The following is a 14090-nucleotide window of genomic DNA, read 5'->3' as shown; positions in this document are numbered from 1 at the left end:
GTAATTGAATTGGTCTTGTTGCTTCTGAGGTGGTTGGATGGAATCCAGGAGCTTTTGGGGAAAGTCTAGAGTTTATCTGCTTTAACCGCTGCAGCATTGAACAATCATCCTTCACAATATAAACTGGTTGTAGATGTAGAGGACATAAACAGTATGTTAAATCAGCTCGAAAGAAGTTACTACCAGAGAGGCGTCATTTTGAGACTGTTGCCCCATGCCCTATTAATGCTACAGTATTTAGGTATTTCATTTCAGTATGATGACTTGCCACTGTGTGGCAGTAATGTGTACGTTACACAGCTTCAACAAACATTTATCTGCCAATGAGGAAGACAGAGTGTGGTCATCTGGTTTGAAAACAGGTGAGTTTCCTACTTCCTACTAACTAATTTACTATTACACCATGGAAAGGATGTGCTGTATACTGCAGGTTTACACTGAAGTAGAAGATTAGTCCATGACTCTCTGGTTTTGATTACTAATAAAATAGAAACTCATCACCGGTGCTTTAGACTGTCTACCTTTGGCTAATATGAAGTAGGTGTATTTCAGTCCCTGTGGCCTGTCACGACATCTGCGGCCCTTTGCAGCTCTGCAGGCAATGGGATGGAGGCACATTACGTTTGTCTGTGCGGAAAGAGTGTGTGTGTGTGGGGGGGGTGTCTTTCTTCAGCAGATGGCCGAGTCTGGCCTTTGAGAAGCTGTAGATCTAGAGCAGCTCTCTGATGATTTGTGTATTGCTCTCTGTCTCCTAATCAGAAACAGTGGGAAACATTTCCCTCTGTCAGTGCTTGACAACACTCTTTGTGTTCGATGCCTGCTGCCGACAGAGTGGCAGCCTATACTAACGTTCTTCCCTCAGCCGCCCTGGCAGGTGTGGTTGTTTAAGCGGAAAATCAATCAGCTTTGGCAATTTCTTGCTGTGTTATTTCACATTATTTTGATGACTAGAATTCTGATTAAATTCTGTGCCTTTGTAAACAGCTATATATTAGAGCAATGTTTTCAGCCTTCACATGTAATCAAATTTCTTGCCTCTTTTTTTATTCTTACCTTTGCTGACTTCATTCTCTCTGTCACATTTTCCTGCATGAGTTAAGGCTTTACTTCATCAGAGCGTAGACTGGAAAATGAAAGATGGAGATATTTTTGCAAATTCCTCCAACAATATTTTTGAAAAATATCTCTGGTCCGTCTGAAAGGAGAGTTTTTGTTGAAACCCATATACTCCCTATTGTATTTTCTATGCCCATCTTATGTTGGTTTGCGGGGGTGGTAATATTTCCCAGATTTAAAAAAAAAAAAAGGGTGCTTTGTTTTCTCTGCTTTGTCAGAACCATGAAGCTGGAGGCAAACCAAGACAACACCATCTGTATCAGAAATGCAGGAGAAGGATAGAGGCAACTCACACATGCAGTATAGGTAAAGTGACATCGCTCCAAAAGACGTGGCCTAAGTAAGATAAGAACGCAAATCCTAACAAAATGCATTTGTGCATGATCAGTTTCGCAATTTAAGGTTTGTTATACATGCATTTCTGTGTGGCTGCATTAAGCTTTAATAAGCTCACAGTGATGCCGAGACATCAGTGCTAGTGAGGCTGCCGCAGATGGTTCCATTACTATTTATCAATTTCTTAATAACCTAAAAAGCTGTGATTGGAGTGAAGTGTGGATTGAGCAGTGTGTGGTCTTACTGCAGCTCACTGCTGTTATGTGATTGAACCACTGCTAAAGTGTGTTGTATAAAAAACATGTTGAGGTTTTAGCTTGACAAAACAATGCATTATAAAACTTCACCTGAGTTCAGAGCACAGGGGAAACGATTACACTGTAAGAAATCTTATATATCTTATGGCCATGCTTGACAGGCTCTCTGCAGAGAGAATGAATAGATTGAATCTGTCTGTTCATTGTGATTTTTCAAACACGTTTGAGCTCATGATGTAAATTATGACAGAGTAGGACTGATATTGTTTGCATTTTGCCTTTTTGTATGACCTGTACTGAGCTAAACTAAGGTTCTCTGGCTTTTTAACTTCTTCAAAAGTCAATTTTCTGTGAAGAGCGACTTAGAAAATAATAAAAAAAAACCCAACATCAACAAAAGTAGAGCGTTTTTCTGAATGTTCCCAGCGCTACCCCAGGGATCTGCAATCCCTGCAGCTCCAGAGGCTTACACGGCCTCCTATTTTATAAGCAGCTGAGCTGGAATTGTGGGAAGCTCTCTGCGGCTGAGAGCGATACAATGAGGCTGGGAGGGGTGCGCTCAGATAACGGGTGGGGGACACAGTGGAGTATAGGACAGAGATATGTCCTTGAGAATCAAAGAAGCCAATAGGCTTTTAGTCAAGCAGCTCTTCTTTATTTTGCTTGTTTTAGTCTCTTCAGTGCTGCTGAAATCCATTTCTTGGCAGGAAAACAGAGAAAAACAGTAAACATTTCCCTTTTGTTGCATCTGCTGCATATTCAGGATTGTGTAGGTTAGTACAACATCTGGTTTGTGTGCATGTATGTGTACTGAGCATTTAGCATTGCCGTCACTCTCAGCTGATTTTATTTGATGTTGGTGTACATGAGTGTGAAAAGTGTTTAACTTCCCTCTTCCCTCTCATATGGAGTAAAAAAATATCTGGCACATCTGGCATATGTGCCACTGGGTTCACCAGGCAGCCACCGACTTTACTTTAATTCTAAATTAGAGGACACTAGTTATTGCTCATGCAGTTAGCTGATAAAATGCTCGACACAATCAGCAGAACATTTATTTCACACGCAGCATCATTCCCTGTCCGTGGGCTTCATTGCATTAACATTTGATCAAAGATTTCAAAGCTTCCCTTCAAATTGTGTCTGCGAGCCATAGGCTAGACTGCCAAGATTTAGTTTTGGGATTGGAGTCCAGACCGAGAGATCGCACCCCCGGAATATCCTACATGTTTCTTTTATTAAAGCGAGAGAAATAATAGAACGAAGTCACCCTGACAATGAACTTTTCGCCTCTGGCTGTTTTGAGATGAGCTCCACCCCTAGCTTTGTTCCTTCACATTAGCATGCGGGCTCACAGGCGGTGTGCAACATCAGCAGCATCATTTTGCTGTTTTCAACAAACTGGTCAATTGTTTCAATGATTTGTTTTGTACACTTTGAATGTTTGAACTTATGCAGATGACAAATGAATACTGCCCTTTAACATCTGGGTTCTTTCCCCCTGTTTGCATGAGCCTTTTCTCTTTGCCTTGTATCTGTATTTCTCTGTGCACCTATCATCGATGATCATATTGCTTCTATTTAGTATTCCACCCGGCATTTCCAATTTAATTTATTGAGTCAAATTTGATTTAAGGAGTAACTCCCCTCTCAATGTCTTATCACTGCACTGAAGAGCTGAGAAATTGCTTCCTCTTTAGATTCTGTGTCTAATCTTTAGGCAACGTCTTGCCTCCAAAAAGATGAAGGGAAAATGAGAACGTGAGAAAGCTGACACTTGTATTGTTGTTGCAGGTAAATTGATATGGGGGGGGAAGTGGATGGCCCTCTCACACAGATGCATTAATCAGATTGTGTGAACGCAAGGAGAGTTATCCTGAACCTGGCGTGTTTTAATATTTGAAAAGGTATTTCTCTAGACTGGTCTTGTAGTGGCCTGATAAAGCTACTTCTTTAATATTACCCCAAGTTCAGTATGCATGCAGTATGTGTTTAAAAATACATTTTTGGACTTTGGACAAATAAATAAAATAAGTTATTATCATTTGTATTTTTTTTCACGTTTTAGTTTTTCTCTTATTTGCCAATATAAAAGTTTCTGCGGCTTTAAATTTACTTCAAAAAACTCAACTTTCAGCTTCAAGAGTAGTTTTTTATCTGTGTAAATGTTTATATAGCTAAAACTACAATCTGCCATCTGTCAAGTGATAAAAAGAAACTGAAAATGTGTATGTGTGGCAACATGTATCCAAATTGGCCTGGAGCCTTTGTAGCATGGCGACTCTGCCTCCCACATTTTATTTCTACTATCAGTGGCTGCATTAAGCCAAGTGTGTGTATGCCCGTGTGACTTTCAGGAAATAGTTGCATTGACGTTTTGTACAGTGGCACAGGTGGACCGTTCCTGTCAGCTGTGTTTCCGATGTGGATTCATTGAAAAACTCTGTGTTTTGTAAAACAATTCACATCAATGATCGTCCTTGATCGACTGCCTGTTAGACCTCCTAATCAACCATGTAGGGTCAGTCAGTGCTGCGTATACTCCCTAATCTCTTTATTCAGAGGCCATTACTGCACAGACCTGCCTTGATGATATTGCTGCACTCTTACTTGACTGCCCCGGTTTTAACTGAAGCTCAGCTGAAGTAAAACTGCTTGACAAGACGCCCAAATGGAAACGGTGTGCGAACGAAAACCTCACTGTGCAGTGCTGATGAAATCCAGTCTGTGGTCTATTGATCTGGCCTGCGGTTTGATTGATGCTGTCTTTAAAAATTCATTAGTTTGAGACATGGGGGAGCTACAGGGCAGCAGGCATTCCTGTAGGGTACATTTGTCTATGTTTACAGAACCAGGATCATTCAGTCAGCAGCAAGAAAAGAGGCCTGACAGGGCCACCCAGGGCTCAATCACTCTGTACCAGACACACACACACACACACACACACACACACACACACACACACACACACACACACACACACACACAGTCCGACAAGGTGAGAAAATAAGATGATATTTTTCATGTGCTTATGCACCTACATATTCATGCGCTTGTTATTGATTGGCTTGTTGTAAAGCACCTCATCTGTTCCTGTGTGATAATTGCAGGCAGGAAGGCCTCTTGTTCTGCAGCAGCACTACAAATCCTTTATCCTAACAGATGTAAAATACACGCACTTCATTTAGAGGCTGTGGTTGTTCAATTATCTCCCCGAGTCCTGGCTCATAAATCAGCTGCAGGGGGATTTAATGGGATGTTATCAATATTGTTTTGTGGTCAAAGTGTCACTTTTTGTATTTAACAGTTTTGCACATTAAAATAAGCCCAGAAAATCCCTGAAAACCATCAGTAATGCCAGTTCTGTGAAAGAATCTTTTACTTGTGATCCATTTTAAAAAAAGCCAAATTAAATCAACCATGATTCAATTCAGTAAAAAAGTAAAAGGTAGAAACTTCCAACAAAGGTGTTGGGATGGTAATTATTTGGTTATGAGTGGTTCTTTTTCTTGTTTTATGTTATGTTGGGTGATTACGCACAGGCATGAATAAGACGCGGATTTCCCTGTAGATCTTCCATAAACGGCAGAAGTTGATGTCTGACTCCTCGTGCACCAAATGGCTCTAATATATTCATTATGGGCATATGGGGTATCCATCCTCCGTGTCCTTTCTGACTGTGCAGATCATAATCATGACCATAAATTAGGAAGTCACTACAGGGATTTACCACAATCAATTTGTGTGTGTGTGTGTGTGTGTGTGTGTGTGTGTAGTGGTGGTGGTGGTGGGGGGGGGGGTGGGACCACTGAGCAAAGGTGGCAAATGAAGAGTTAATTGCCCAAAGAAAATCACACGCTGTGGAAAATGCTCTAACTTGATAAGCAGGGCCATTAAGACATGCCAATTATCTAGCAGTTAGCTGATAGCTGTGTTGTTCAGTTGATGCTGAAAGGAGGCGGGTCCAGTCTGTAGTTACTGGTGAACAGTGGGTCAGCATGATGGAGCTCCTGTAGTGATGCCAAGCGAAGGAAAAGGTGAACGACAAAGAGCCCAAATGGCTGCAAGGAAGAAATGAATGAATGTCAACAGAGACAATAAAGAGGAGTGAAACAGGCAGAGAGAAGTTAAATTGGAAGGAAAGGCCTCGATCATCCTGCTGCTTTAATTGCACACATAACTAGTATCACTTTGAAACCCTACACCCACTCAGCTACCGACACAGACAAATGCCCACAACGCTTTCACTTCCACAGGAAAGCAGAGACCGAACAGAAGGCGATCCCCACAGTCTGCGCTCACAGCTCCCCCGCAGTGGATTCCAGGTCAGCTTGTATTCACCAGCGGTGCAGAGGGAAAGCCTCTGCTGCCAGGACTTGAAACACTACAGACCTGGCTGCTTTTTGAAGCAGGGAAATGAGAATTTATCTCTGCCTGAGCTTGCATCACCCCTGCACCTCACCCACTCCCACGTTCGAGTGGGGAAGAGTTCAGACACATCGTACCACTCGGGCTTTGTCAGCACAGACCAGAGCCCACGCTTTGTTCTCCATTGGTGTGTGTGTGTCGATGTGTGAGTGAGCAACCTTACTGTAGAGCCATATGATGCGAAGTCATTTATTTACATGTTGCTCTGCGGACATGCTAGTTTGTAGTACGCTTGTTGAAGTGGTGAATGTGATGGCATGTGCACACCTTATGTGTGAGCGGCACATCACCACAGCACTGTTTTCAACCTCATGACTCAGTTGAGTAAAAAAAAAAAAAAAAAAAACACCTCTGGCTTCAACCTCTTACACAAGAGGACTGTAATGACTTCTCTCTTCTGCAAATAGAAATGTGCATATCATACTCTCAAAGGTAATGCGGACGTCCTCAGGCTGAATCAGCCCGCGTAGTGTACATGTACAGTATTAGCACTGATTAGTTTTTTGGAGCGGTGCCAGGATCCGTCTCGCAGAGGTGAGATCTGACTCCAACCTACTACGTGGCAACAAGCATCAGTGCCGCCGCGTTTGTTGGGTCTCAAGGAAACATGCAATGAATTTTAGCACAGAACATTACATTGTTAGTTCATAAGAAACTTTTAAAGATGTACAGTATCAACATGCGGAAATACCGTGTGACAGGTAAAATTTGTGCACTTAAAAATATCCTAAAAGACAAAATAGCATCATCAGCAAAATGTACTGATGCACAGTGAGTGTGAGTTGTGAAGCACCCACCTGATGGATGAACTGATCCTTCATCCTTCCCCTCAATAACATTTCTATATTTGATCTCTTGTGGCTGTGTCTTCTCCCCAGAGACACATTCACTGCAGTAATTTAAGTAGTTTTGTTCCAAACATGAAAAAAAAAAAAAAAACAGAAAACAGATACTTGGCCCGATGTAGATGAGGATGGAGGTTTCATTTTGCTTGAGCTTCATTGATTTCCAGAGAAACTAATGAAGGCTGGAGCACAAGGGCGATTAGCTCACAGTATCAAGAGGCCTTTAGCTCTTTGCAGAGTGAAATGACTTACATTACTCTTTGTCCAGCTTTTATAATCAGTGTTTATTCACTTTTTTTTTCTGTGTCTGTCTCAAATCCTACTAAATATTTGGTAGTGATGGTAAATGTTAAACTACATACTGTGTGATCTGCCTCTTATTTAACCTTCTTTATTATTACTATACTTTACTTCAGACCACTGGTGTGCTCACTCTTTAAGGAACGAAACCATACATTTAAAAATCAGTGATGTTTCCCCAGGGGATTCTGAAGCAATCAGTGTGTGTTTTCACTACATAAATTATAATTTTTTATTAAACAATCATCTAATTTCACTTTTTCACATGTGCCACTTATTATTGCCACAGTAGTGTTTTAGGATAGTGTTCAATAACATTTTGTAGATTTCAAATCCAGTAGTAAATCTACTTATCTATTCCTTCTTAAATTAAGTGTTAATTTAACATCACTACAACTCCAAGATGTCTAATCCCCTTTGGTTGACTGAGAGGGCAGCAACACCACTTAATAATGCTGAAGGTCCTTATTCACTACTATTAAGTTGGGTTAATACTGTGAAATGATATGAGTCAAAGTTGAACTGCGAGATTCATAAATTGCTACAGGTGATTATTTCTGACCCTTCATTACTCTGTTGCTGTAAAAACACCCAGTCCACTCAAACATGATATGGTTACTGTGTTTTTTTGTGCCTGTAATTGTCTTTACACTGTAGATGCTTTTCTTTTTGCATAAAGTGGCAAAAAAGTGGTGGAATTTTGTGGTGTTAATTTGTCAGAAAATGTGATCTGAACATTTTATTGGATCATTTAAGCCAAGAATATTAATAAATACAAAGTGCCTAAACATTAATAATAACACAAAAAATAGATCTTTCAGGTCTTTAGTGAGAACAACCATGAAAACCTCATAGTGATAGTGGAAAAAGTATGTGAATCCTTGGAATTAATAACTAGTTCCACCATACTTAACAATTTGGATGATGTTTTAATGTGCTTTTATGCCAGATGTGAGCCTGATGCTACAACTGAGAAGTAACCAAGTGATCAAAAAGGAGACTGAAATCTAGCCGCTTAGCTCCTTCTCCTCATCTTCTTATTCTCTATTTGTATTGTTTGTAATTAGAGAAACCAACTCTAACACGACCTTCAGTGTGTTTACTGTATGCATGAATCCATCTCTTTATACAGAGGTGTAGTTGAGGTGGAGCTGAACAGATGAAGCTCCACGGAGAGAGAAAGTTACATAACCGCTCTTCTTGTGACCAATATCCCAAAATAACTGAAGGAATGTGTCACTCGAGTCACACATTTTTGTTCACACCTTTTAAAGACCATCATATACAGACATGTTGTTAACTTTACGTGCCTTCAACACAGTACACATCAGCGGGCCCTTCACAGCACCAATATGACACCTCTTTAATGACACTGGCTCATGGCCCCACTGGGAAGCATTTAATATCGTCTGAAGATGCCACCAGGGATTCAGGTAGGAATTCTTGGGATATTGTAGATCTCCAATCCCTTTTGTTGTAGCTCTGGATGTGACAGTGGCTGGGGTAAAGCCATGGCTTAATTACCATACTGCAGGGCTCCCTGGGCCAGAACGCCTAAATTACCGGAATTACCCGCCTGTGGTGTCACATTAATTGTAAAGCAAATATCTGTCACGATGAAAGATAAATTAAAAAAAAAAAAAAAAAAAAAAAATCAGCTTTTAGAAAGATAAAGAGAATAAGGATGTAAGAGATGGCACTGTGCCCAAGGCTTTTGCAGACCCATGAGAGTTAAATGTGCCTGAACTCTCTAATGGTGCCAGCGTGCATCGAATTTCTAATCAAGTTGCCGACAAAGAGTCTGGCCCGCTTGTGCTAACAGGTGAGCCTCTGTGCCTCTTGCTTTAATCTTCATTTATACAGGGACTTTTTTTTTTTTATACAGGGACAATGCACGTTGATCAGCGTCACTGTAAACGTGTCAGGGTTGTCTATGTGGAGACAATGTTGAACTGAATGTTAAATAACAGGAAGGGAGATATAATGTAATATTCAGTACTCCTGTACTGCAGGTGCAGCATCAGATGAACAGCTGAAAAGTGAAAGATAAGCGACTCTAGGACCGTAACAGATGATTATGATTGTTGGCCACTCATCTCAGTCTTTTAGGTTTAAACACAAAAAATAAGTCAAGTGAGATACAGTCGCCATGAGGCTCTTTTTTAAAAAAAATTAAATTTAAAAATGTATTAATTAAAAGTATATATAATAATTTGTTTTAGGTCTTTTTTTTATGTTATCCAGCCAAAAAGCAGGATATGTAGCTATAGATACAGACTCAATTTTCAGTGTGTAGATGGAGGGTGTTGTATCCTAAATGGTGGCTGAGTAGTGCTGTTGTTTGTGCTGCTCACTGAGCCATGATAATTAAAACACCCTCTCCCCTCTGTGGGACAAGAGGAGGGGGTCAGTGTTTCCTACACGACTGAGAGAAGAACTGCTGCTTGGCCTCACTCCTGTCTCAGCTATGTCTGTGCTTCGGTTCATTCTGCCTCCACCTTCTTCTTGCTTTCTGCACGTTTTAATTTATGAACCGCCATGCCCCCGTCCAGCCTCCAGATGTCCCTGGACTCTTTCCTTTGCTCTGTTCCCGGTCACGTGACTGCACTCACCTGCACACCAAGTTTACATTTCTCCGTCATCCCACCAGCACGGCTTGTCTGTTTCTGCTTTTTAGCCCCAGTTCCAGTCATTCCTGTTCCCTGAGAAGAATTGTAACCCCGAACAACATCCAGAGCCAGGACATGGACACTGTAAAGGCAGCTGCAAATCACACTTTAATTAAAAATTCTATTATTATTGACTGTACACCCACCTCTGCTTCAGTGGAGCTCCTCCGGTCATTGCATCACAGCTGCTGGTTATGATCTTTAGATCTCTTAATGAATGGGAGACTCATAAATCAGAACTATGATTTTGAAGCTTTTATTAAACTGTAATTATTATTAGGAAACATTTGGAGCTTATTACCATTTCCCTAATTTGAAATTTCAGAAAATGACAGTTACACTTATCAGGCTCACTGCTGACACTGTCCAACCAACACATTATGATCACCCCTTCCTAATTTGCTGTTCGGCCTTTGTTTGCCGCCAGAAATCCTCTTTTACTTATGAGGCATCAGCTCCTCAAGACCTCAGAAGGAGTGGCATCTGGTATGTTATCAGCAGACTTGTTTCAGTACATCCTCCAGCATCCTGTCATCACTCAGTGAGCTTGTCAGAAGCTTATGCAGCTTTTGAGATTCTCTCACACCCAGTTGTATGTTGCTCGGTTCTCTCCACGTGCATTTCTACTGCATGTTGACTATAGAAAACGACACAGTACTTATTCTCTAATACATCCCAGACTTTGACGGGTGCTGTTCTTATGACAAAATCAATGTTACTCACTTTGTGCCACAGCTTTTAAAAATATATATTATGATGAAAAATGTGTTGTGTTCCATTGGGTGAACTGGAAATAACATAATCAGATAATTAGAGTAGAACAAGAAGCCATAACAACACTAAGGTCTATTGTGAAATAGTCAAATATGGCTTAAAATAATGCATCACTTGATTATTATGATCTTATTGAATGAGTATGTTAATATAGGCAAAGCGCATCTTGAAACCTGAGCGAAACCCAAATTTAGCTGGATATGGTATTGATCTTGTGGATCTTTGTGGTACAGCTCACTGGGACAACCCAGTTTACAGGGAGAGACGTGATGCGCTTGAACACAGAGACGAAGACCTTGGCGAAGGCACTAAACAGGAGGTATAGCTTGCCCTAGCGCATATACTTTCCTTTAGGCTACTGTTCAACCTTATTCTTCATTGAATCTCTTTGTAACTATTTAATTCTTCCATGAGGCGTACTGTGTGTTAGGGGTGAAGGCAGTTACATAATGTGATCTAGGATGTTGTTTTCCTTGTGTGTTCAGCTTCAGTCTAACTGATGTCCTTGTCTGTTGTCCACATCTGGGGCCACGACTGGGGCTGTTTCCAAATAAGAATTCATCCATATTCATCCTTTCCTGGAAAGACAGATGATATTGGACAAACTCTGACCTTGTGCAGTAACAGGAGTGGAAGCTGAATATTATTTACTGCTTAGGAATCATGCGTATAGCTGCGAGCTCCCTCGTACAGAGAATGTGGTTGCTGCTTCCTTTGGTGTAAATTGATAATATCTTTAGGGAAAAAAAAATTTAGAAAGTGAAATGAGAAGTGAGAATGTTTCTGAGTGAGTGAGTTTAAGAAAGTTTAAGAAAGAAAAATGTTAATATATATATTATATGATGTTATTTTCATGCACATACGTCAAGTATCAGACCCCTGACAGGGATGAGCAAACGTCCATGTCGTAGTTTATGTCCACTTTTCTGTTTGGGGAGAGACAGCTGTGAAAGATGTTAACACACAGAGAACGTTCAGAACGTACCGTACAGACAAACAAACACTGTTGTCTGTTCGCCACTCTCATCATCATGCAGCCCTTGTATAACCACATTGAGAGTTGCGTTTGTATTATCTGCACCACGTTTCTACATATGCACATGCGCTTAGCATGAATGGGGATCCTTACTTAAACTATCCACCTTACAGGGTAAAAGCAATTCTTATTCAGCCTTCCCCTAATCAACCATGTCGCTAATGTTTCTGAATTACCATGGGTGAACAGCTAATACAGGAGAGTTTGAGTATAAGACTTTATTAAGTTACCTGAGTCTCTAAAACACTCAAAGAAGGCTTAAACCAAGCATGACACCTAATTTTTCCCGTAAGCAGAAGAACTATTAATGTGTTGATTACCATTATTACACCAATTGATTTACTCCTAGGCCTCATTTAAACTACAGGGGGAACTTTGGGTAGTAAAAGCATTTTACCCATCACATTTAGATTCCTGTGGATTGTGTATTCTCACCAGGTATCAGGGGTGGCTGGCTCGGAGAAGCAAACACACGTATTGATGCATACAAAATGATTTAGTTTGTAATGACTTTTCTGGTTTATTCTTCTGTGATGACTCAGCTGTGAAAAAAACAAAATCAATAAACACCAGCAGGCTTCCTCTTTTCATATTATTGCAATTTATCTTCACCAAATACATTGACATACACTTAATAGACAAATACATAATGCAGCATTTATTCCCACAGTGATTTGAGATATTCATGGTGACTCATGCTCGCCGCAGTAATGAGTGAGACGCCACGAAAACAGGAAGAGAAAGGCGTACAGGCCTCTCAGCTGTCCTCAGGCTCAGCTTGGATATTTCAGCCCACTAACTTAATGCTTTCATAGGTGGGAGCTAAGTGGTTGTGACACACACCTGAAGATACAGACTCGCAGTCATATTAGATGTCATGATGGGGAAAATGGTTTAAGCACATATTGCCGTTAGTTCCTTTAATCTGTATCTTCTGTGCCCCTCTCCTGTGCTTTTCGTCTCCTCAGATCATCTGTGACGTCTCTCCGTTAGAGTCTGCATCAACAACAGCTTGTTGGTTGTTGATCCTACTGTGATGCACGGATGAGAGGAAGCCTGTGGGAAAGCAGCCGCTTTTAATGTTAGAGTTTTGAATGAGAGTCTGCACGACAGGGTGACTGTGGTTTATGTGTTACTGTCCATAGGTGGGCAGTGTTTGAAAGATAATAAAAGGTAGATCAGACCTGCTCCCCCCCCCCCCCAGAGGGGTGACTGATCTGATTTTGCTGCAGCTTTTTCCTGGAAGATCCTTCTCTTCACTGGAGCATCCAAGCGAGAGGCCAGAGACCCAGGTGCGCACCGTCCATTGAAGCAGAGAGGAGCTCTGTCTGTGTACGACTTTGACAGGCATTTACTATTTCTGCCTGTGTTCGATAGATGTGTGTCAGTATGTGTGCAGGTTTGAGCGATATTTCTAAAGATGATGTGTGCTGGAGACGGCATCTGCACCATTGGCTGTCAGTCTAAAGTGTGGTATAGTGCTCCTACATGTTCCCTTTTGAATCTGCATAGTTCGTTCGTGAGTGAACTGTCCCAGTGAGGAACATGTCCCCCAAGGGACTTCTGCTCTGACAGTAGGTTGCTCTTGCAAGCTGAGCCCAGAGACTCATGGGATAAGGAGGGGGTTTTTGCAGCCTCCCATGGGTCCCTCACATGAGATATCTGAAATCGCTCAACAAAGAGCTTTTTCCATGTACATGTCAACAGGAGAAATATGTGATTGATCAAGACAAAAGGGACGGTTCACCTAAATGACGAGAACACAACCAAAAGCCTTCATGGCTATATACCACTAGAGATTAAAAGAGAAATACTGTACTGCGGGTCGACTGATGAAGAGGATGGTCTAGGTGGTCTAGGTGGTCCACTTGCTCAACTTGCATTTGGAGTGGCTTTTCTGGAGATTCTGGAAAGCCAGCGTTGAATGCTTCTCTCTGATCAAGTAGTTTGAAACCAGGCAAACCACTTGAGAACAGTTCTCTGAGTTGGTGCTCAGTCGCCAAGATGAGCTTCCAGCTTTTTTGCAGCTTTAAGTGTTAAACTGTGATGAAAATCGCGGAGCATGAGAGCTCGTCTGTTCTTATCGGAGGAATTCACTCGCAGAAGCAAATTAGTTGAAGCAAATTAACATTTGAAACTCCCCTTCAACAACACTGAGTCTTCACAGGATGAGGGATCATCCGTGTTTGCATATAGGCTCCACATACACGTCTTCACTTAGCTATGTTTCCAAGTGTGTACGCACAAATAGCATGTCACTTACATTTCCCTCTGTGTTGTCATTTGAGATTTTCAAGTTTAAGATGTGTTTATCCTCCTCAGCTTCAAC

Source organism: Anabas testudineus, chromosome 8, assembly GCF_900324465.2.
Source record: "Anabas testudineus chromosome 8, fAnaTes1.2, whole genome shotgun sequence".
In the NCBI taxonomy this organism is placed as follows: Eukaryota; Metazoa; Chordata; class Actinopteri; order Anabantiformes; family Anabantidae; genus Anabas; species Anabas testudineus.
The sequence above is the reverse complement of the archived record's forward strand: the minus strand, read 5'-3'. Positions refer to the sequence as shown.